The sequence below is a fragment of the Nesoenas mayeri genome (genome assembly GCF_963082525.1).
Source record: "Nesoenas mayeri genome assembly, chromosome: W".
NCBI classification, from domain to species: Eukaryota; Metazoa; Chordata; class Aves; order Columbiformes; family Columbidae; genus Nesoenas; species Nesoenas mayeri.
This window is the reverse complement of record NC_137553.1, coordinates 4,054,831-4,077,733: the sequence shown is the minus strand read 5'-3', so window position 1 is coordinate 4,077,733 and position 22,903 is coordinate 4,054,831.

Below are 22,903 nucleotides of genomic sequence, written 5' to 3'. Positions count from 1 at the left end.
GAAATGCCTGTGCACCAATGCACACAGCATGGAGAATAAGCAGGAGGAGTTAGAAACCTGTGTTCCGTCAGGAGATTATGATCAGGTGGCAATTACAGAGACATGGTGAGACAGCTCACACGACTGGAATGTGGTCATGGATGGTTATGTCCTTCTCAGGAAAGACAGGCAAGCCAGGCGTGGTGGTTGGGTTGCATGAGAGAGCAACTACAATGTACTGAGTACTGTCCAGGGGTGGATGAGGAGCAAGTTGAGAGTGTATGGGTGAGAATTAAGGGGCAGGCTGGCAGGGGTGATACTATTGTGGGTGTCTATTACAGGCCACCAGATCAGGGTGAGGAAGTTGATGAAGCCTTCTACAGTCAGCTGAGAGCAGCCTCACAGTCACAGGCCCTGGTTGTTGTGGAGGATTTTAACTTCCCTGACATTTGCTGGAAGGACTACTCAGCCAGCCAGCCACAGCCTAGGAGATTCTTCCAGTGCTTTGGCAATAACTTTCTGATGCAAATGGCGGAGGATGTGACTAGGAGAGGTGCACTGCTGGATCTCATCCTCACTAACAAGGAGGGTCTGGTGGAAGCAGTAAAGGTTGAGGGCTGCCTTGGTTGCAGCGACCATGAAATGGTGGAGTTCAGGATCTTGTGTGGCAGGAACAGAACAGCAAGCAGAATTGCAACCCTGGACTTCAGCAGGGCAAACTTTGGCCTTTTCAGACAATTGCTAGGGGAAATCCCATGGGCAAGGCTGCTTGAAGGTAAAGGGGCCCAAGATAGTTGGTTAGTATTCAGGGACTGCTTCTACCAAACTCAAGATCAGAGCATCCCGACATATAGGAAGTCAAGGAAGGGAGCCAGGAGACCTGCATGGTTAAACAGGGAACTGATGGGTAAGCTCAAGTGGAAGAGGAGAGTTTATGGAAGGAGGGGCTGGCCACTTGGGAAGAATATAAGGCTGTTGTCAGAGGGTTTAGGGAGGCAACTAGGAAAGCTAAGGTCTCCTTAGAATTAAACCTGGCGAGAGGAGTCAAGGACAACAGGCAGAGCTTTTTCAAATACAAGGCAGATAAAACTAACAGCAGAGGCAATGTAGGCCCACTGATGAATGAGGTGGGTGCCCTGGTGACAGAAGACACAGAGAAGGTAGAGTCACTGAATGCCTTCGTTTCTCTGTCTACACTGCCAGAGGCTGTCCTAAGGAGTCCCATCCCCCTAAGGCCTCAGAGGAAGTCAGGACAATGGAGGAGTCTGCCTTGATTGATGAGGACTGGATTAGGGAGCAATTAAGCAATCTGGACATCCATAAATCCATGGATCCAGATGGAATGCACCCGCAGGTGCTGAGGGAGTTGGCTGAAATTATTGCTAGGCCACTCTCCATCATCTTTGATAAGTCATGGGAAATGGGATAGGTGCCTGAGGACTGGAGGAAAGAAAATGTCACTCCAGGCTTCAAAAAGGGCAAGAAGGAGGACCCGGGTAACTATAGACCTGTCAGCCTCACCTCCATCCCTGGAAAGTTGATGGAACAGCTGATCCTTGGTGCCATGTTGAGGCATATCAAGGATAAGAGGGTCATTAGAGGCAGTCAACATGGCTTCACCAAGAGGAAGTTGTGCTTGACCAACCTCTGTCACGGTCCATTCATTGATGGACTCATTATGGTTCTTTTATCTTGATCTCGAAGTGCAAAATTAAGGCAACTAAAATGCCAAGGGGTTATAATTCAATCAAGCAGTGTTACTTTATTAATTTGCCCATAAAGCGGCATGTGATAGAAAGAGTAACAAAAAAAAAAAAAGGGAAAAGAAATGGGGAAAAATGAAAGTAAAGATGAGAAGTGAGGTTGCATTTATCACCAGTCTAGTTCCAGAAGCGTCCCTCTGGTCTGCGGTCCCGTGGAGTCCTGACGGTCCTCCGTCATGGTTCAGGATCCTCTGTCAGGAAGATCTTCAATGGTGTCCATTCGGGAGTAATCTTTTACGCTTCTTCACCACCCCTTGCTCCAATTGTTTGAGGCCAGTCTCCGCCTTGATTTTGCAACCCAGGCTTGTACTGCGCAGGCTCAAACGATTCACGCTTTCTTTTGCCAACACTTATGTGTCATTCAGAGGTCATTCTCTGGTCCACTGAGTGACCTCAGGACCCTTGGTGAGCTTCTGGGAATGCTCCTTTTCATTGGCCATTGTTTGAGGGAGCAGGTGGGGGACACATGTAACTGAGGCTCCAGGTGAGAACACATCTTCTGGACGGCAGCTATTGTCCCTGGGTCAAAGAGACCCTCATAACAATAACTTTCAGGAGCAGGGGCTGGTTTGGCTGAAGCAGCAGTTGAGGTCCATACAGTAGCCATTGTAAGCAGCAGCCCCCCCATATTGGAGAAACCAGCGCAACACAATGCTTCTCCTCGGGCCTCTCTCCAAATCATTGTCCATGCCTTCTTTCTGTCAGGGCCTCAGTTCTCTTAGTTCCTGATGGCAATGTTCAGGCAAATATTGCTCCATCTTCAGACCGACTCTCACAACCTCATAGCCTTTTATGAAAACATAAAGAGGTGGACTGATGATGGCAGAGCTGTGGATGTGGTGTACCTTTACTTCAGTAAAGCATTTGACACAGTCTCCCACAGCATCCTTGCTGCTAAACTGAGGAAGTGTGGTCTGGACGATCCAGTAGTGAGGTAGACTCTGAAATGGCTGAAGAAAAGGAGCCAGAGAGTCCTGGTCAATGGGGAAGAGTCTAGTTTGAAGCCTGTAGCTAGTGGAGTCCCTCAAGGGTCAGTACTGGGACCAGTATTATTCAGTATATTCATCAATGACTTAGACGAGGGAATAGAGTGTACTATCAGCAAGTTTGCTGATGACACCAAGCTGGGAGGAGTGGCTGATAGGCCAGAAGGCTGTGCTGCCATCCAGCAAGATCTGGACAGGCTGGAGAGTTGATGGGGAAAAATTGAATGAAATATAACAAGGGCAAGTGTAGAGTCTTGCATCTGGGTAGGAACAACCCCAGGTTCCAGTATAAGTTGGGGAATGACCTATTAGAGAGCAGTGTAGGGGAAAGGGACCTGGGAGTCCTGGTGGACAGCAGGATGACCATGAGCCAGCACTGTGCCCTTGTGGCCAGGAAGGTCAGTGGCATCCTGGGGTGTATTAGAAGGCGGGTGGTTAGTAGGTCCAGAGAGGTTCTCCTTCCCCTCTACTGTGCCCTGGTGAGACCACACCTGGAATATTGTGTCCAGTTCTGGGCCCCTCAGTTCAAGAAGGACAGGGAACTGCTTGAGGGAGTCCAGTGCAGGGCAACAAAGATGATTAGAGAGTGGAGCATCTCCCGTATAAGGAAAGGCTGAAGGAGCTGGTTCTCTTTAGTTTGGAGGAGACTGAGGGGTGACCTTATTAATGTTTATAAATATATAAAGAGTGAGTGTCATGAGGGTGGAGCCAGGCTTTTCTCAGTGACAACAAACAGTAAGAAAAGGGAAAATGGGTGCAAACTGGAACACAAGAGGTTCCACCTAAATTTGAGAAGAAACTTCTTCTCAGTAAGGGTAACAGAATGCTGGAACAGGCTGCCCAGGGAGTTTGTGGAGTCTCCTTCTCTGGAGACATTCAAAACCTGCCTGGACACATTCCTGTGTAGCCTCATCTAGGTGTTCCTGCTCCATCAGGGGGATTGGAGTAGATGATCTTTTGAGGTCCCTTCCAATCCCTAACATTCTGTGATTCTGTCTGCCCCTCCTTGCAAATACGCCCCTCTCACTTACGGGATATGCAAAATTTATCAGTTTCCTTGGCTGCCAAAACAATAAATCTAAACCTGGGCCTCTTCTAAATACTACTGCTTACCTTATCAGCTCTGGAGGAATAGCATCTCAAAAACATGCATCTAAATTCAGAAAATTGCATTTACTTAGAGGAACTGAGGTGAAAGGAAAATTCACTAAAAGAGAACTGGTCTTGTTTTTAACAAAACAGGACAAGGGACAAGCTAAGAAGGGGCACACTGTTGTGGGTGTTTACTACAGGCCACCTGATCAAGATGAAGAAGGTGGAAGCAGCCTCACAATCACAATCTCCCTCATGGGAGACCTAAATCACCCTGACATCTGCTGGGTGGGCAACACAGCTAGGTACACACAGTCCAGGAGATTCCTACAGATCATTGGTGACAATGTTTTGTCACAGATGGTGGAGGAGCCAATGAGGAGATGCATGCTGCTGGACCTTGTCCTAACAAACCAAGAACTGGTTGCAGATGTCATGGTTGGGGGCAGCCTTGGCTACAGTGAACATGAGGTGGTGGAGTTCAGGATCCTTCGTGGAGCAAGCAGGACAATAAGTAGGACTAAAACCACAGATTTCAGCAGGGCAAACTTTGGCCTCTCTAAGGTCCTGCTTGGAAGAATCCCATGGGATAGGGCTCTAGAAGGAAGAGAGGGGTCCAACAGAGCTGGCGAATATTCATACATCACTTCCTCCAAGCCCAAGCCCAATACATCCCTTTGAGGAAGAAATCAAGTAAAGGGAGTAGGAGGTTAGCATGGATGAGTAAGGAGCTCCAGTCAAAACTCAGGTCGAACAAGGATGTTTATGTAATGTGGAAAAAGGGACAGACCACCTAGGAGGAATATAAAGGGGCTGTTAGAGTATGCAGGGATGCAGTGAGGAAGGCCAAGCTCCACTTGGAAGCAAATCTGGCCAGGAATGTCAAAGGTAACAAGAAGGATCTGTGGAATCCTTGACAGAGAGTATGGGAACAGAGATCAGCCTTGAAGATATTAAGGTTTACCCTTGAGAAGGATGGGAGTAAAGGAGCATTCGGAGATATTAAGTTGTAACCGTGAGAGAGAAGGGAGTAGAAGAGTAACACTGATGATAGTAAAATTAGCCAATGAGATGTTATTGCTGTAACTTGTAAACAATAGTGAAGAGACACATGAATTGGTAGAAATGTGTAAAAATGCACTTGTAACAATAAATGGCATCTACTACTTTCATCCTGGAAGAACTTAGTCCATGTTGTTTGTCCATCTCAACCACGACATATATCAGCAGCAAAAGGAAGGTTAGGGAAAATGTAGGTCGGCTGCTGAATGAGTAGTGTGCCCTGGTGACAGATGATACAAAGAAGGCAGAGTTACTGAATGCCTTCCTTGCTTCTGTCTATACTGCTAAAACTGGCCCTCAGGTATTCCAGACCTTAGAGAGAGAAGATAAAGTCAGGTAAAAGGAAGACTTTTCCTTGGTTGTGGAAGAAAATATTAGAGATTGTTTAGATAAAATGGACATCCACAAATCCATGGATCCCAATGGGATGCACCCACGAATGCTGAGAGAGTTGGCAGATGTTGTTGCTAAGCCACTCTCCTTCATCTTTGAAAGGTCCTGGAGAACAGGAGAGATGCCTGAGGACTGGAAGAAAGCCAATGTCACTCCACTCTTCAAAAAGGGCAAGAAGGACGACCCAGGAAACTACAGGCCAGTAAGCCTTACTTCCATCCCTGGAAAGATGATGGAACAGCTCATTCTGAACATCATCTCCAAGCATGTGGAGGAAAATAAGTTTATCAGGAATGGTCAGCACGAGTTCACCAAAGGGAAATCATGTTTGACCTACCTGATAGCCTTCTATGATGGTAGGACTGGCTGGGTAGACGAGGGAAGAGCAGTGGATGTTGTCTACCTCACCTCCTGCCCCAATTTTACAATTTTTTGTTTAATTAGATGATTCATTTCATTTTTTGTTTTTTTCTTTCTACCTGGCCACTGGATTAAGAATGATAGGGGGTATGTAGTTGCCAGTCTATTCTCAAGTGCTGACTGATTTGCTGTACAATTTTTGATTTAAAATGTGGCCCTTTATCAGAGTATGTATCAGCTGGAACACCAAACCTTGGTACTGTTTCTTGTACTAATGTTTTAGTTACCTCCCGAGCTTTTGCTGTTTTGGTAGGGAGTGCTTCTGGCCAACCTGAAAAGGTATCAGTTAGTACCAACCAATATCAGCACTCCCCTTTTCTTGGGAGTTCCAAAAAATCAATTTTCCATTATTGCCCAGGTTCGTTTCCTTTCCCAATTTGACCCATTTCTGGCTTAGGTATATTCTTAGGATTAGTCTGGAGGCAAAGATCGCATTGCTGTGTCACCTGTCTTACAGTAGTATACAAATTTGTAGCTACTATTTTTGATCAAATGTTTATATAATTCTTCTGCTACTAAAGGCCAAACTAAATAGGGGGTAACAATAAGTTTTCTCTTGTGGAGTGTGAGCCCACCTGTTATAGGAAAATAGGGAATTAGGATTTTTGGCCTGTATCAGTGTTATAAGCTGTGCTGCTAAGGCTGCAAGTCTCAGCTTGTCTTCTGTATAGCCCTTGCCCAGAACCACGAGCCTGGTTACCTTATGCTTGCTTTGTACCCTTAGACATTGATAAATGCTATTCTTAGGTTTGCTGATTTCTGTACTAGACTGATGAACTATGGATAACAAATGAGACAGGTAGAACTTCAAAGCTAGCCCTGCAACCCAAGGACTTTTCGTTCGGTACTTGCCAAGTGGAACATGAAGAAAGAAGTGAAACCTGCAGACCACTGGGACGGAAGGAACCTGAAGACATTGACAGTGATAGACAGTGATAAATTTTGCTTAGTTGTATAATAACTGTTAGAACCCTATATAATGACTAGCTGTATGGCTGTATGATTGTCACTCTCTGAGGAGGTGATCCAATCTTGCTGTTCCTGCGAATCTTCTACAATAAATACTGCTCAGAGTAACCCACGAGAGTTCGAGTCTCTCTCCAGCGCCTTCCTAATAACCTTTTTCACCACCCTTCCTCATTATATGATTCCTCTAACTCTATAATAAGTTTCTGGTATTTCTTAGTATATTCTGGCTTACCTTCTAAAATAACCTGCCTGTCGGAGACTAGGACACTTTCCACTTTTACCTTTTGCTTAGGTGCCAGTTTTGCCTCTCTGTCCACCAGCTCATTTCCTTTTTTTTTTTTTTTCCAATTCTGAGCTCACTTTCTGGTGGACCTTGATATGCATGATTGCCACCTTCTTAGGAAGTTGAGCTGCCAATATTTCTTCTGCTTTTTTGAAACATTTGCCTTGAGAGTTCAAGAGTTCTTCTTCTTTCCAAATTGTTCCGTGTGCATGCACGACCCTGAAAGCATACTTAGAGTCCATATAAATGTTCACAGTTTTACCTTCAGCTAGTTCCGGGGCACAAGTAAGGGCGATTATTTCTGCCTTTTGCACTGAATTACTTTTAGACAGAGGTCCAGATTCCATCACTTCATGGCTAGTAGTTATAGCATAACCAGCATGCCTTTCACCGTTCAGGATATTGCTGCTTTCATCCGTAAAACAGTTCTCAGTGTTCTCCATAGGATTGTCCTTTAGATCTGGTCGTCTGGAGTATGTTGTTTCGATGGTTTCCAGGCAATTATGATGAATTGTTTTTTCAAAGTTATCACTGAGGAAAGAAGCTGGACTGACAATGTTAGTGACAATGATTTAGCTTGGTATTTGAGAAATCTTTGTGGGGAAAGCCAATGTCCCCCTTTTTCTTTTAGAACTGTAGACACCGTGTGGGATACTAGCACAGTCATTTTCTGACCCATGGTAAATTTCCAGGCCTCCTGTATGTTTAGTACTACTGTTGCAACTGCCCGCAGGCATCCAGGCCACCCTTTTGCAGTTGCATGTAATTGTTTGGAGAAATAGGCCGCTGCTCGTTGGTACGGGCCAATATCCTGTGCCAGTATACTCAAGACTATTCCCTGCTTCTCATGAGAGAACAGAAAAAAAAAATGCTTTACTCACATCTGGGAGTCCTAAAGCAGGTGCAGTCATCAAAGCCTTACCAAGTTCTTCAAAGGCTTGTGTAGCTCCTTTATTCCATTGCAGGTGTTCCTGATCTGTAACTGCTAGTACATAAAATGGCTTGACAAACAATCCATAATTATAAATCCACAACTGGCACCACTCTGTCATGCCCAAAAAGGGTCCGTAATTCTTTTATAGTTTGAGGCTTTGGAGTTTGGCATACAGCATCCTTTCGAGCCTGTCCCAAATTCCTCTGCCCTGCACTAATTTCATAGCCCAAATAAGTTACTTGTTGCTGTATCATCTGGGCTTTCTTCTGTGATACCCGGTATCCTTGGAGCCCCAAAAAGTTCAATAAACTTACAGTTCAGGTTATGCATGTCTTCTGTGTCCTGGTAGTGATCATCCACATATTGTTGCATCTGTCCTTCATCAGATGGGGCTTCCCAAGATTTAAGATCTTTAGCGAGCTGATTTCCAAATATTGTCAGGCTGGTTTTAAATCCTTGTGGCAACATCGTCCATGTGAGCTGGGTTTTACATAAATATTGTCTGGCTGGCTTCACGGAGAGAGAGGCAAAAAGGCATCTTTTAAATCTAAAACAGTAAACCAAATCAAATTAGAGTTAATACAGTCAGAAAAGTGTTTGCTACCACTGGGTAGAGGTCCTCTGTTATTCTGTTTATAACCTGATTTGTATGAATTTCTCTAATACTGGCCGAATTTTTTCCCTGTCCTCCCTTTTCTAAGGGCATTGTTTTATCATTACTGGCTTTTCTCCTTCTTTGATTTTTACCTCGACGGGTGGAGCATTTTTGCCCTTCCAGGTACATCAGTAGTCTATATCCCAGGATACACTTGGTTCACGACTTCTTCATTAATCTTGCCTTCTGTGGGAACAGTTGCTAAAAGCAAGCCCATTATTTTCATATATTGCTGATCATTTACCTCCAGAGTAATTTCTCCTTTTTTGAATCTGATTATTGCATCCATTTGTTCCAACAAATTTCTCCCAAAAAGGTTTCAAGGAATTGGACATATATAGAAATTTATTAATACCTACTTGTTTACCCAATTTGTATTTCAAAGGTTCACAAAAATATGCCCTTTCACTTTGGCCAGTGACTCCCTTTACCTACTATGTAATTGTTACTTATTGTCAATCCACCAAAAATTCCACTTGTTTCTGTTTTTTCCAGGTTCTCATTAGTTTTTTTCAAAACTTGCTACTGTCTGTTTCTCTCTCTGCCTACTTCCTCTGTACCTTCCCCAATATTCATTTTCCCAATATATATATACTGACCTCTCTCTAAAGGCTTCCAAAGCCTTCCAACCTCTTCAGTTCCATACTTTCTTATCCTTTCAACAATCTTCCTTTTCCCTGTTCCTGAATACTCTCCAAGCTTCATCTAAAAATATTTCCAAATTTCTACTTTCTGTTGCCCTTTCTACTTTCTGTTGCCCTCAGTTCCTATAACTTCTCTAGGGGAGCTTGCACCATTTCAGGTGTCAGGCTACCCCGAGAGGCATACGGCTTGTCCTCCTCCCGCCTCCTTCCCCCTCCGCCGCTTCTGGCAGCATTTTGGGTTTTTTTTGGTTTTTTTTTTTTTCTCTATATTTTTCTTTCTCTTCTTGCTGCAGTTTAGACACAGGCAAGGCCACACAGACAGGGGAGGCTGAGTTTATCTTACAGCTTACAACAGGCTTGTGATTTATGTTACAACACAGGCCTGGGATATTTCGCTTTCTTGTTTTTCCATTTAATTCCAGTCATAATACACTTCATATGCAATTCCAATTAGCTCAGCAATAGTTACGTTCCTCAGTCCCATTTACCTTTGCAGATGTCAGAAAAACAACATATTAAACATAAGTCTATTATTTCTATTTTCCTAGATCAGTTCAATTCAGTTCATATTCTAGCCACTTACAAACCACTTTTAAATACAATCTCCCAAGCTCACATCCATCATAACATTTAGTTTGTTCTTTTTCCATATCTCCGACTAGCACATAAATTCAATACGGATCAGAGTTTAACAACTTAAATCCTTTCCTGGTCCCAAAATTATTAGATAACAATAAAAACAAATTGTCTTAAAGTACTGTATCTCATCCTATTTTTCAAGTTCTGCAGAAAAACATTTAATTGCGACTAATTGATATAACCCCACATTCAAACCACAAGTGAATACAATATTGTTTCAAACTTTCCTTTATCAGGTTTCCCCACTAAGTTACTCTGATGTGTAAGGATGCGTCCTAAGAAGAGCAAGATGGTATTTTAGTATTTTAACGGAACCGGTTCCCATTTTGTTATTATGTCCCTGATTTCAGAGGGTGAAAAACATATCTGCATATACTTTCTTACATCGTGCGCACTGTAGTTGTAACTCATATGTCACGTCACTTAAGATGTTTTAAGCTCATATTCTGCTTTATACAGATCACATGCTAAATCATACCACCATAAACAGCAGTTACTGTAAGTAGCACACACTCACATAGCTCACACAGACACGGCTGGTTGGTCTCATGATTTACGAGTTACTTTACGATTTAGAATGGAATGCATGGAATGCCCGGGCACTTAGAAAAGATAACATGCAGTTATAGACCAATTATTCCCTTTTCACCATTACCTTTTTCAGCAGCTGAAATAAAGATTTCTGCATTACCCTTCACTCTTGCTAAATTAGTCATTAGCAAAAGTCCATTCTGGCTCTCCGAATCGAGATGCAGAAATCGCGGATTTGCTCGATCTACCTCAAAGATCGCTAGCGGCTGTACCCCAAACAGACAGCAACTCCTCCTCAGGTATCTTATCCCACTGCGGAACTGTGGCCACGTGTGAGACGTCTCTCCACGCTTTACTGGCTTGCCACCAAATGCAATTAAATGCATTTAAATTACATTTATTACAACATACCTTATCCACTATCGTGGCCGGAGGTCTTTTGTTTGCTCCTGCAATGAACAACGGAGACTGGAGATCTTTCCGAAAAAAAATCTTCAGGGCGTGCCTAAGACATCCCTTCCCAATTGTTCAAAAAGGCAAGCAGAACACCCTCCTGGATGACTCACCAAAATGAGGCGTGGAATGACCTTACAACCCTTGAGGTTATAAGGAAGGTATGCATTTATTTACGACGCTGAGCACACGGGGAATCATTTCACCTAATGTGTGTGTAAAATTACAGTAGCTGTGAACTTGGTTAAATGCAGTAAAGTGTTACATATTCATGAAAGTTTTAGGAACGCCTATACATATTCATAACCTGTCCCCGAGAAGGCGGTTCGTATTACAATGAGTTCCAGAAGACCATTTGCATAGTCTCCACCTCCGGCTCCTCCTGGTTGCAGCTGTGCAGTGATCATGAACCCAGGTCCTCTTTCTCTGTACACGGTCACCTTTGGTCCAGTGTGATGAGTTGGTTAGGACTCAGACTGCTGAGTTGGTTAAAACTGGCGTATCTCCTGTCCTGTGCCCAAGTTTCTGTAATCTAGTTCACCCAAGGATGCACCCAAGTATTATTATTTTTGCAAGGCATCAGTGAAGTCCTGTTTTTTGTACAATAAGTTACACAGAGCTAAGCAAGGCTAGGCAATAGTGATGTGGGTTAAAGGGTTAGGTCTCTAAGTGTCTTTAGCGATGTGGGGTAGGGTTAGTTCTTTAAGTGTCAAGTCCTAGTTTTTTAAGTGTTAATTAGTTAATTGTCAATTCCCTGTATCACTAGTACTTCATTTTCCTGTGCCTAAAATGGGGGAGAATAATGTTTTTCTTTCAAAAATTCTTTAAATTGTACAAATAAAAAGTACTGCATAAGAGGAATAAGGAGGCTTCCTTACTGACCTCTGTTTAGACAGTCTAGGGATGAATCTGTTCAAAAAATCCATATCCCAGTGCTGTACGTGACTGCACTTGAATTACTCATTTAGTTGAAATAGCCACCTGTTGTTTCATATTCTTCTAATTCTGTTTGGTTGCTTGCATTTAAAGGGCCAGATTCTACCTATTTTATTGATGACTTTTGCCACAAACTGTAAAAAGAGTCTTAAGGAATGATGTGGACATAGATACATCTAAATATAGGGGTGATAAATGCCTTCCTTTTAACACATGGAATATCATTTCTCACCATGATTATTTCAAACATTTGGAAGCAAGGTCAGGTGTCATGGAAGGACTACAGAGATGCTGCTCGCCACTGTAGGGAGGAAAGATGTGCGGCCGAAGCTCAATTAGAATTGAATCTAGCTAGTACTGTGAACTACAATTAAAAGGGTTTTTTTAATATGTTAATGGAAAAAGGCAAACTAGAAATAACATTGGCCCATTAATTGATGAACATGGTCACCTTATTAACAGGGACATAGACAAAGATGAGATGTTTAATGCTTTCTTCACCTCAGACTTCAACACTGAAGATGGACTTGGGGGCCTGCATAGACCTGGGCTAGAGAACCATGGCTGCAAGAACAATAAACTCCCAATGAATCCGGAACTTGTACAGGATTTGCTACTCCAGCTAGATCCTTACAACTCGATGGGCCCTGATGGAATTTGTCCAAGGGTACTTAAGGAGCTGGCCGATGTCATTGTGAGACCTCTCTCTGTGATTTTTTTCAACACTCCTGGGAATTTGGAGAGGTCCCAGTTGACTGGAAGCTGTTAAATGTTGTCCCAATTTATAAGAAGGGCAACAGGGATAACCCTGACAACTACAGGTCTGTCAGCCTCACTTTTCTGCCTGGCAAAATTATGGAGAAGATGATTGTTCTGGGAGTTATTGAAAAACATCTGAATGACAACATAGTCATTGGTCCCAGCCATCATGGGTTCATGAGGGGAAAGTCCTACTTCACCAACTTAATTTCTTTCTATAAGGTTACCCATGTAGTTGACCAAGGGAAGCCTGTCAATGTGATACTTTTTGGATTTCAGTAAAGCCTTTGATATTGTCTCTAACAATATTCTCCTGGACAAGATATCCAACATACAGTTGGATAAATACACAATACAGTGGGTGAACAATTGGCTGATGGGCTGGGCTCAAAGGGTTATATAGTAAATGGGGTTATGTCGGGCTGGCGACCAGTCACCAGCAGGGTTCCACAGGGATCCATCTTAACTCTTCAATGTCTTCATAAATGACTTGGGCACAGGGCTTGAGGGAATACTAAGTAACTTTGTAAATGACACGAAATTGGGAGGAGCTGTTGACACTCTCCAGGGCAGAGAGGCTCTGTGGATGGATCTAAACAAATTGGAGAACTGGGCAATCACCAACCACATGAAGTTTAACAAACACAAGTGCCGGATTTTGCACCTGGGACACGGCAACCCTGGCTGTACATACAGACTGGGGGAGGAAATGCTGGAAAGAAGCTCTGCAGAGAGATCTGGGGTTTCTGGTCGATGGCAAGTTGAACGTGAGCCAACAGTGTGCCCTGGCAGCCAAGAGGGCAAACTGTGTCCTGGGGTGCATCAAGCACAGCATTGCCAGCTGGTTGAGGGAGGTGATTGTCCCGCTCTACTCTGCACTGGTGCTGCCTCACTTGGAGTACTGTGTAAAGTTCTGGGTTCCACAGTATAAAAAAGATACTAAGCTACTAGAGAGTGTCTAGAAGAGGGCTACAAAGCTGGTGAAGGGTTTAGATTGGAAGCCATATGAGGAGTGGCTAAAGTCACTTGGTTTGTTCAGCCTGGAGAAGAGGAGACTGAGGGGAGACCTCATGGTGGCCTACAGCTTCCTCATAAGGGAAGGAGGAAGGTTAGGAACCAATCTCTTTGGCAACCAATGGCAGAACCTGAGGGAATGGCAGGAAGATATGCCAGGGGAGGTTTAGGCTAGACATTAGGAAAAGGTTCTTCACCTAGAGGGTGGTGGAGCACTGGAACAGGCTCCTCAGGGAGGTAGTCATGGCCCCAAGCCTGGCAGTATTCAAGAAGAGACTGGACCGCACCCTCAGACACATGGTGTGAACTGTGAGGTTGTCATATGCAGGGACAGGAGTTGGACTCAATGATCCTTGTGGGTCCCTTCCAACTCAGGATGTTCTATGGTTCTATGATTTTTCTTTTATAAATTAAAAAAGCCCAGTGGTGTAGTTCAACATCCATTTTTCTGATGGCAAAGCCAGACTGAAGTACTTCTTTATGTATATTCCCAGTTCACTGTACCTTCAACTGTACCGATGGAACTGTTTTTTTATTGAAGAGGATCATGAGAATTATGAGAATGATCAGAGTCAAAAGATAATTATTTTGGGAGGAGGGAAAGAGTGAGAGTAGGGCTTTTTTATTTTTACTCAGATGATTTCATAGATGGTGAACTGCAACATAACAGATAGTGAATTGCCATCTGTGTACACATACGCAGGCACATCACAAGAAGAGCCAGAGGCCACGAATGCATTGCAAAGAGCAAGTTTTATTTTAGTTACCTCTCTACTGGGGGATCTCCAAAGTCGCACCTAAGCTCCCAGGCAGAAGTGACACAAGCGGGGATGCAGGCGCTGGTAAGTTCAGCCCTACTGGAAGATCACTGGGCCTGCTGAGCTCACCTGTATTTCAAGGCTTCAGGCAGGGGCAGCCTCCCGCTCTTTCTCACAACAAAGCAGGTATCTCAGACATAGTGATAAGGTGCCTAGAGTTTCTCACAGGCCTATGTTATCTAACACAGAGGTTGTGGGAACAGCAGTTCCAGCTAAAGGGCCTTGGACAGATTATACAGAAGTATGGTTTTTATAGGTGTAAGAAGTGATAGCCCAGGCCAGTGAGAATGATATCTTGGATTGGAAAACTGCCCCCATATGTATGATGTGTGAATGTCCTTGGGCCTGGTCTGTGAATGAGTGGGAACGTAACTGAAACAAAGATAACATCAGTGTGGCGTGTTTTTAATAACAATTATTGGAAAAACATCCTATGTAACATCTTAGTCCAGGTCTGTATCTGTAAATTCTTTAAATTGTCACTGACTAATAACGAAGGCCTCAGCCTGGCTCATCTCTCTGCTCTGCCTGGCTCTGCGCTCCTTCCTGAAGAAGATCTCTGTCTGTGCGTGCATCTCTGACTGTGTCCCAGTGTGCGTCATTTCTAATCACTGCAGAGGTTCTACTCATCAAGCATACAAGGTCAGTAAAACAATTAGTGTGATGTATGTGCTTTTTCTACAGACAGGTGCAAGTCACTTGAGTGTATTTACATTTAACTAACCTCCTTGCCAAATCATCCACTATATTCCCATATACCATCAAAGAAAACAGATGTTGACTTGCACTGCTTAGGAAACTCCCTGATTCTTGAATAAGTTTATAAAATAAAAATTATTAAGGAGGAAAGAAAGAATTATAATGTGATGTGAGAATGTATTACTTCTGTCATTAAGCTTCTAAAAAGAAGTTTGGAAATAAGGAGGAAAATATAGTTGAGAATTTGTTCTATGGGGACACTTTCAGGCAACACAGTTTATTTTTTATTTCTAAATATTTAGTTGTAATTTTTATATTGAAAGACTTAATCCTTTCATTTCTTCTTGCTCTATGGTATTTACAGTATCATTGGCCTCTAAAAAATTACATTTATTATACAGATGGAGAAAATATTGCTGTTGGAGAGATTTGGTTTTGAAAAACATAGGACTTTTTTGGTTTTGATGGCCTTTAGCACAACTTGCTCCATCATCAGTTTGTTTTTCTCTTATGGACATTTGCTGTGAATTTTTCTCTTTTTTTGTTCTGATTTGCATAAAACTATATTTTGAAGAGTGTAGTTACTGACACATATGGACCTATTTCTATTATGTAATTGATTTTGTTTAAAAGGTATAGACTAAATTGTTTAGTACTTTTTAGTTGCTCATAAACTTTAAAAGAACATTGCCCCTTACTGGTAAAGTTGATTAACTTCTTGTACACTTAATTAACTTTTTCCCTCTTGTATCACCAGTGGCTGTCATAGAAACATAGAATAATGCAGGTTGGAAAGGACTGATTGAGGTCATCTGGTCAAAACAAGGCCAGTCTCTCAGTTAGGTACATGTTAATATGCATATTAAATTTTAAAAAAGGGAAAAAATGTTGTCAAACAGTCAATTTCAAATTTGCTAACAGAAAATGGAACTAATTAGCAATGAAATTTTAGATTTTAAAATAATGAGATCCTGATTTTATGAAATTATGTGTTCATATGAAGGCAGTTCAGTTCCCAGAAAGGTTTTTTAAAGTGCCAAGCACTATTCAAGACACAGTATCACAGTATGTTTGGGATTGGAAGGGACCTCAAAAGATCATCTAGTCCAATCCCCCTGCTGGAGCAGGAACGCCTAGGTGAGGTCGCACAGAAACATGTCCAGGTGGGTTTTGAATGTCTCCAGAGAAGGAGACTCCACAACCTCCCTGGGCAGCCTGTTCCAGTGCTCTGTCACTCTTACTGAGAAGAAGTTTTTTCTCCAATTTAAGTGGAACCTCTTGTGTTCCAGCTTGATCCCATTACCCCTTGTCCTATCATTGTTTGCCACCGAGAAGAGCCTGGCTCCATCCTCGTGGCACTCACCCTTTATATATTTATAAACATTAATAAGGTCACCCCTCAGTCTCCTCTTCTCCAAACTAAAGAGATCCAGCTCTCTCAGTCTTTCCTCATAAGGGAGGTGCTCCGCTCCCTTAATCACATTTGTTGCCCTATGTTGGACCCTCTCCAGCAGTTCCTTGTCCTTCTTGAACTGAGGGGCCCAGAACTGGACACAGTATTCCAGATGTGGTCTCACCAGGGCAGAGTAGAGGGGAAGGAGGACTTCTCTCGATCTACTAACCACCCCCCTTCTAATACATCCCAGGATGCCATTGGCCTTCCTGGCCACAAGGGCCCAGTGCTGGCTCATGGTCATCCTGTTGTCCACCAGGACCCCCGGGTCCCTTTCCCCTACACTGCTCTCTAATATGTAATTTCCCAACCTATACTGGAACCTGGGGTTGTTCCTGCCCAGATGCAGGACTCTACACTTGCCCTTGTTAAATTTCATTAGGTTATTCCCCACCCAACTCTCCAGTTTGTCCAGGTCTCGCTGGATGGCAGCACAGCCTTCTGGCGTGTCAGCCACTCCTCCCAGCTTAGTGTCATCAGCAAACTTGCTGATAGTACACTCTATTCCCTTGTCTAAATCGTTAATGAATATATTGAATAATACTGGCCCCAGTACTGACCCCTGAGGCACTCCACTAGATACTGGCCTCCAACTAGACTCCGCACCATTGACTACCACTCCCTGGCTTCTCTCCTTAAGCCAGTTTGTAACCCACCTCACTACTCTATTGTCTAGACCACACCTCCTCAACTTAGCTGTGAGGATGCTGTGGGAGACTGTGTCAAAGGCTTTACTGAAGTCAAGGTAGACCACATCCACCGCTCTGCCATCATCCATCCACCTTGTTACATTCTCATAAAAGGCTATGAGGTTGGTCAAGCATGACTTACCCTTGGTAAAGCCATGCTGACTGCCCCTAATAACCCTCTCATCCTTGATGTGCCTTGAGATGGCACCAAGGATAAGCTGTTCCATTACTTTCCCAGGGACAGAGGTGAGGCTGACCGGTCTATAATTACCTGGGTCCTCCTTCTTGCCCTTGTTGAAGACTGGAGTGACATTTGCTTTCCTCCAATCCTCGGGCACCTCTCCCGTTTCCCAAGACTTGGCAAAGATGATGGAGAGTGGTCCAGCAATGACTTCAGCCAGCTCCCTCAGCACCCGCGGATGCATCCCATCTGGACCCATGGATTTATGGATGTCCAGACTATTTAATTGCTCCCTAACCCAGTCCTCATCGCCTAAAGCAAACTCCTCCATTGACCTGGCTTCATCCGGGGTCTCAGGGGTACAGGGCTCCCCAGGACAGCCTCCGGCAGAGTAGACAGAGACAAAGAAGGCATTCAGTAATTCTGCCTTCTCTGTATCTTCTGCCACCAGGGCACCCACCCCATTCATCAGTGGGCCTACATTGCCTCTGGTATTAGTTTTATCCGCTATGTATTTGAAAAAGTTCTTTTTGCTGTCCTTGACCCCTCTCACCAGCTGTAACTCTAAGGAGGCCTTGGCTATCCTAGCTGCCTTCCTACATCCTCTAACAGCAGCCTTATATTCTTCCCAAGTGGCCAGCCCCTGCTTCCATGACCTGTAAACTCTCCTCTTCTGCTTGAGCATACCCAACAGATCCCTATTCAACCACGCAGGCCTCCTGGCTCCCTTCCTTGACTTCCTATCTGTGGGAATGCTCTGATCCTGAGCGTGGAAGAAGCAATCTCTGAATGCAATCCAGCTATCTCGGGCCCCTTTTCCTTCAAGCAGTCTTGCCCATGGGATTTCCCCCAGCAATTGCTTGAAAAAGCCAAAGTTAGACCTGCTAAAGTCCAGGGTTGCAATTCTACTTGCTATTCTGTTCCTGCCACACAAGATGCTCAACTCCACCATCTCGTGGTCATGGCAACCCAGGCAGCCCTCAACCTTTACTGCTTCGACCAGACCCTCCTTGTTAGTGAGGATGAGATCCAGCAGTGCACCTCTCCTAGTCGGCTCCTCCCCCATCTGCATGAGGAAGTTCTCATCAATGCACTGGAGGAACCTCCTGGACTGTGGCTGGCTGGCTGAATGGTCCTTCCAGCAAACATCAGGGAGGTTAAAATCACCCACAACAACCAGGGCCTGTGAATGTGAGGCCACTCTCAGCTGCCCATAGAAGGCCTCATCAACTTCCTCAGCCTGATCTGGTGGCCTGTAACAGACGCCCACAACAGTGTCACCCCTGCCAGCCTGCCCCTTGATCCTGACCCATACACTCTCAACTCACTCATCATCCACTCCTGGGCAGAATTTAGTACATTGTAGTTGCTCTCTCACATAGAGAGCAACTCCACCACCACGCCTAGCTGGTCTGTCTTTTCTGAAAAGGGCGTAGCCATCCATGACCACATTCCAGTCATGTGAACTGTCCCACCATGTTTCTGTAATTGCCACCAGGTCATAATCTCCCGACTGGACATAGGATTCTATCTCCTCCTGCTTATTCCCCATGCTGCGCGCATTGGTGTAGAAGCATTTCAGGGAGCATGCTGAGCACACCCATTTCTCCCTAGGGGCATAGGAGGCCACCCAGTCCTCATCAGTTTTAGAATGCTGCCCCACTGGGACAAGCCCAGCTACAACCCCATCCCCCTTCGAGCCTAGTTTAAAGCTCTCCAAATGAGCCCAGCTAATTCCTGCCCCAGCATCTTTTTGCCCCTACAAGATAAACCTTTCCCATGTGACACTGTCCAGACTGGTGTCTTATAAAACCAACCATTATCAAAAAATCCAAAGCCCTGCCTGTAGCAACACTCTTGGAGCCAACCATTTAGAGACTGAATTTTCCTATTCCATCCCACATCGTCACTTGAAGATGGAAGGAGTGAAGAGAAGATCACTTGAGCCCCTGATTCTTTCACCATCCTTCCCAAGACCTTGAAGTCATTCTTCATTCCTCTCAGACTACGGGAAGCAGCTTCCTCCCCATCTGTCTGGAAGACCAGCAGCAGGTAGTAGTCTGTCGGGTGCACTAGTTTGGGGAACCCTCTAGCGTGTAAGAATGTGCTAAAATTTAAGAAAACATATAATCAGATTTTAATTTAAGACTATGTATATAAAATATTGCAAACATATTTTCAGATGATAATAATGAGAGTTGGTCTTTAACAGCACTTCGCTTGCTATTGTCACTACTCAGTGGTGGTACTGCTACTCAAACATTTCTGTAGCTGATAAACTCTTTTAGAATCATGGTAATTAATTTTAAATAACATTTTTAAAAACAACTGAAATTTCTTGCAGAGGTTGAGTACTTACACAGATGTTACATCCAAATGATTAATTTTATGCAAAATATATTAATTTCTTATTATTACTGTAGCAGAATGCAACCCCCCCCCTCGCTCCCCCTCTCTGCCCCCTCTCTCCCCCTCCCTCCTTCAGCATGGAGGGGTGGGCACATCTCCTCTCTTTCTCTGCTACTCGAGGCTAATGGCTTCTTTTATTTGGCCCCGGAGCACCCTAGCCAGGGGCCATTAGCAGAGCCACTGGGCGCCCACGCCCAGGGTGGGGGATGTTTTTGGGAGGCTTTGGGGGCACCCACAGCCAGTGTGGGGGGTGCGGAGGAGCTTTAACAATGCCTACAGTCAGGTCTGATCAAATTACAAAAACGGGATTCTCGTCGAAACTCTGCCCATTGTCGCGAGTTTCTCGGAGCACGAGCTTAGCCACTGCCGCCAGGAGCCACGGCCCCCGCAGCTCCCCAGGATGGAGACTCCGCTTGCCTCGCCGCCACGGCTGTGAGTAAAACTCTCGCAGAATTGCGAGTATATTTATACTTTCCGTGCACATATGCACGTATAACTCTCTGTGCTCCATATGAGCACGTCTAAAATTAATCCTCTCAGAATCGCAGGTGTATTTTCCTTCCGTGCACATATGCACGTGTAATTTTCCGTGCACATTTGCACGCGTACTTTAAATTACTTCCTCGCACAATCGCGAGTGTATTTTCCTTCCGTGCTTCCACGTAAGCACGTGTAATATTCCGTGCACATTTGCACGTGTAAGTAAATTAACTCTCGCAGGATTGCGAGTGTATTATAAATTTACCCTCGCGGAATCGCGAGTGTACACTTTCCGTACTCACTACGAGTACGCGTATCTCTTTAAAAATAATCCTGCTATGGGCTTGGGCAAGTGAGTTCTTCTCCGGGACTCAGGGGCGACTCTGGCATTGTTTTGAGTGAAGCCACGTGCATGCACTCTGTGGACCGCCTGTTGTAGTGGTTGCTGCCCCTAGTTTCCTCAACTGATATCCGAACCTTTATTTAAGTCACTTTTGGAATGCTAAAACCCTGTTTCTCACCGGTTTAATAAAAGTTGTTTTGGACCCTGTTGTCCCTTAAATTAACCTCGGGGTAATATTCCGTGACAATTACACTTTGCACCTTGAAAACTTATACAGACAACTAATAATGTGTCATGCAGATTGCAGTCAAATACAGACCTGTATCAGACATGGTCTAATCATATTGGGTTTTTAATATATTTTGAATGAAGTATAGTTCTTTATAGTTGAATTTTGGATAAAAATAATGATATAAAAGTGAAATGCTGGAACTGATCCATATCAAGTAGCAAAGAGAGCAATAATTTCCATTGTCTGAGAAGGAAAGCGCTGCAGTTGTCAGTACATTGCGGATTTTTTTTTCTTATTATAATAGATTTATTTTCTCCGTGGAATTGTGAAAGACTTTTTTTTTTTTAAGTGACTTTTGTATTTTACATGTTTGAATTTTACAACTTCATTTTTAGTCCTGTGGAATAATTTACTAGTAAGCACCAACATATTTATTCAAGAATATGTATAGTAATTCAACAACATGCATAGCATGCATGTCTGGTGAACACTGTGAACAATCAACTGACTGACAAATTGAAAGAAGGATTATGTTGAATTTATTAATGAGGAAACATGCAAAGAAAAGTGAAGGACAGAATGTGGGCTCAAGGGCTCTAGCACTCAAGCAATTTAGTATTAAGCAAGAAGCTATTACTTCTCTGCTAATCCACTAAAACTGTCTCTGTACATGATCCTAACCTATAGCAGGTAAGACTTAATTTGAGCTCATTTGTCTTCACTAAAAAGGGAATTACCTGTTACTGATAGTGGAAGAGGGATAAACAGCTCTAATAACCTTGTCATGGCTTCCAACTAAGAGCATCCACAGTTACCACAAATCAAATACTGTGTGATATAAATTCTTAGTAACTTATCTGTGTATCTGAGTTTGTAACTTGTAATAGAGCACAGATTAGAACCCCAGTGGTTTTTATTTTAAATTTGTAAAATAAATCATTGGACTACACTATCACTGACAAAAATCTCTTTGCATGTAGTATTAGATTACACTAAAATTTTAACTTAGCTATGATTTGTTTATGAAATGTCTTAATATGTTTCTTGAAGAGTATGATGTTGAGAAAAGATAAAAGATACAAATTTCAAGTCGCTGTTCTGTAAGAAGCCTCTAATTTGAGAAGGGCTGCCAGTTAGACTTGCATTAAAAGTCTGTGATTGCTGCTATTATGTTTGTGACTTTGGAGAAATGTTTGTTTACCTGAAAGTACTAGAAGTTTAGATGTGAAAGATAATACCACAGACTGTCAATCGGCTTTTTTTTTTAAATCCACTGTGTAATCTTGGACTGGCCATTTATGACAAAGCAATATAGAATCACGGTCTCCTTTGACAGTATATTTTAAGAAGATAGAGATCATTTGAAATGCTCCTTCTTGCACACATAATGTTGTGTATAAGTTCAGTGATATCTTTTGGATGGAGCAAATGAACAGGCAGTTGGGTTTTTATTTTGGTTGCTGAAGACATCGGGATTCCTAATGAGAGCACTGAGGTACCTTATGTAATTAATTATCGAATCAACTGCAGCTGTTTTGTCAATCTGATCAGTATTTGTTACAGTTAAATTTTATATGATTTACTCTCAGAAGAGCAGTTTTTATGGACCTTATTCCCAGTGAATTTATAATCTAAGCATCTGTGCTCTACTGCTTTGAAGTTAGGTCATATCCTTGTCCCAGTAAACTGATAATGAATGTTATTGTCATCCATTCTCTCTACCCTAGCGACTTGCCCTTTGAGAGGTCTGTTTTTTCAAGTTCAACAGAACAGACATTTTCTAAACCCCCTGGGCAGAAGAAATCTCAAAATTTGTTGATATCATCAGTCCAACAATTTAATAGGCATACTTAACAATTTACTGTGAAGTGCCCATAATTATGTATCCATTAGTATTTCCTGGAATTATTTGATTATGAAGAGGGATTTTGGAGAAGGCACATATTTCTGATGAACTTCAGGATATTAACTCATTTCTTGTGGTATGGGTGACCTTAAGAAATGTTTCTTGTGACTGGCAAGAATCAAATATATAAGGGCTGTAAACCTTCTGAACTGCTTTATTTTTGTGTGTCTGTGTATGTATG